Below are 2,246 nucleotides of genomic sequence, written 5' to 3'. Positions count from 1 at the left end.
TGTGTGTGTGGAGAGAGCAAGAGGCCCCCATTGCTGGGGCCCCATTTGAATGAGCTTTCATGTTGTTGGCGAATGTTACAAATATATGTCGTTTTTATTTCTTTCTTCACCTTGTTGAATGCATACGTTTGGACTTATTTCTGTGGAGATCAAATTACATGACTCACGGCTGACTTTGTGGAATTAACCTGTGCAAAAAAAAAAAAAAAGAAAACAAAAAAAAAGAAAGAGAGAGAAAGAAAGAGAGAGAGAAGGAGAACTTTCAGAATGCAATTATTTATTTATTGGTGAAACCTGTTGCCTTGAGAAATAAATCCTGTGTCTGGAATGGAAAAAGAAATGAAAAAATAAATAAATAAATAAACTCATTCCATTTTTTATATTACCTTGTTTACTGTAAATGTTTGTATATGTTTTTGCAATAAAGAAAAAGACGATGGGAAATATCACTTTGACTTTTTTTCCCCCCTTACAAGTTTTATCATGTTAATTTGTATGATAATTCTCTGAAAAACGGTATGTAAATTAAGAAGATTCCATGCATGCCTGATGTGAAATGTGCTAATAATTGCGTACTTGGATAAAAATGAATGACACAACATGAGCTGTATGGTAAACATCCCTGGGTTTGCACTTGGTTGCTTTCCAGTGCAAAATAGTTAGAAAGAAACCTATCTATTAATGGCGCAGGATTTGAAAATAAGTAAAAAAAAATTGATAGGTTCCTCGTAGCTTTTTCTTCTTCTTAAAAAAAAAGATTAAATTTAGGAGGCGTTTTATTAAAGTATTGGCAGACTGCAGCTAAAAAAAAAAATCCCTGCTTTTACAGAATTACATTTTAATTAAATATCTAAAAGCGTTCCCAGTCTCTCTTTTCCTCGCTGTGTTTACAGTTGGATTAAAGTCTGTGCCTGCAGCTCTCTTTTATAAGTAAGTTATACTGAGGTCATGTCAGCTTGTTAGTGACTCCTTCAGCCTCTTGCTGAACGTTCAGGAGCTTTATTTTATCCTGCGTGTAAGTTTTAAGCAGCACCAAGTATTTATTTATTTATTTATTTTTTTTTTTTGTGCGTGAACCTGGCGATCCGCATGCGCAAACACCCCTGACAAACATGGCACTCCCGATTATTGTCAGTAAATAAATCTTTCAGAGCCCACTGTTATCGCGTAGTGATTGATCTCCGCTGATCTGGGAAAATGTTCCTCGCGGTCCAAATCAAAGTGCGCGCGCGGTTGTAGGTGTGTAATTGGCTCGCGAGGCATGTATGGAATTCCCAGATGTCTATGAAACCCAAGAAGGCCGCGAAGGTGCGCGGCTAGAACGTCTGTACGTAAAGGCACAAACACAGAGCAAAGCACACGGGTCAGGACTGAGAGAGTGGCTGGGAATTCATCTCCGGCAAATGAAGCACATTCTGAGCTGTTTTGGTTGTATAAAAGTTCATTGTTTTTGAAAGCGTTTCAATTGCAGCCCCTCGTGCAATGTTTAAAAAAAAAAAACAAAAAAAAAAATCTGTTCCTTCCCCTTCTCTCAGAAGAGAGGAGTTGGCAACTGACACGATGCAGAGGCTCAGAATGAAACCTATTTAGAACAGATGTTAGTATTTTTAAAAAAAGTCACGTGAAATGAGCAGATGTTCAGAGTGTGCAGAGGCTCGCCGGGCAGCGCATAGCTCTGCAGAGAGAGCTCCGAGCTGCTCGGTTTCCACACCGCGGCCCTCTTTCTCTAAACTTTAAAGAACCACTTTCAATAATAATCTCAAATTTGAGATTGAGGTGGATTATAAAAAGGGGAATATCTCCAGGAAACAACCGGGATCTGACTGGCTGCCTTTGCTCAGACTATGAAAAGGTAAGATGAAAAAAAATAAATAAATGAGGGGGAGAGCCTGCCGCTAGTCATGGGCTGTGTGGGGACTTGCTTGTATGTTTGGCTGTAACGCAACACGCACAAATGAAGGACAGGATGTTTTGAAAAGAATCCAACACGAAAAGGTCCTGCTTCAGTCAAAGTCTAGAGCAGCTACTTCATAGGGTGTGTGTGAGACCGTGTCTGGAAGAAGAAGGAGGCCCTAAAAGGGGGAGAGTACCCGAGAAACGGGGCAAAGATTTATCATCCAACCATTGAGGAAAAAAAAAACAAAAAAAAACGAATGATGGATTGAGCCTGACGCACATTACAGAAGAGCTGTCATAGATGGATGTTTATATAAATATGGCAATACATGCTCTCACTGTTGGGGGGG

At 39.5% G+C, this 2,246-nt stretch overlaps 1 long non-coding RNA gene across 1 annotated transcript in view; it reads left to right on the top strand.

Moving 5' to 3' along the window:
* The first annotated feature begins 1,664 nt into the window (after nucleotides 1–1,664).
* LOC103478557 (uncharacterized) overlaps nucleotides 1,665–2,246 on the top strand; it is a 7,895-nt gene continuing 7,313 nt past the window's right edge. The window contains exon 1 of the long non-coding RNA XR_535818.1: nucleotides 1,665–1,852. This is a non-coding gene — a long non-coding RNA (uncharacterized LOC103478557). The remainder of the gene's footprint in view (nucleotides 1,853–2,246) is intronic.

This window comes from Poecilia reticulata, linkage group LG16, assembly GCF_000633615.1.
Source record: "Poecilia reticulata strain Guanapo linkage group LG16, Guppy_female_1.0+MT, whole genome shotgun sequence".
In the NCBI taxonomy this organism is placed as follows: Eukaryota; Metazoa; Chordata; class Actinopteri; order Cyprinodontiformes; family Poeciliidae; genus Poecilia; species Poecilia reticulata.
The sequence above is the reverse complement of the archived record's forward strand: the minus strand, read 5'-3'. Positions and strand labels throughout refer to the sequence as shown.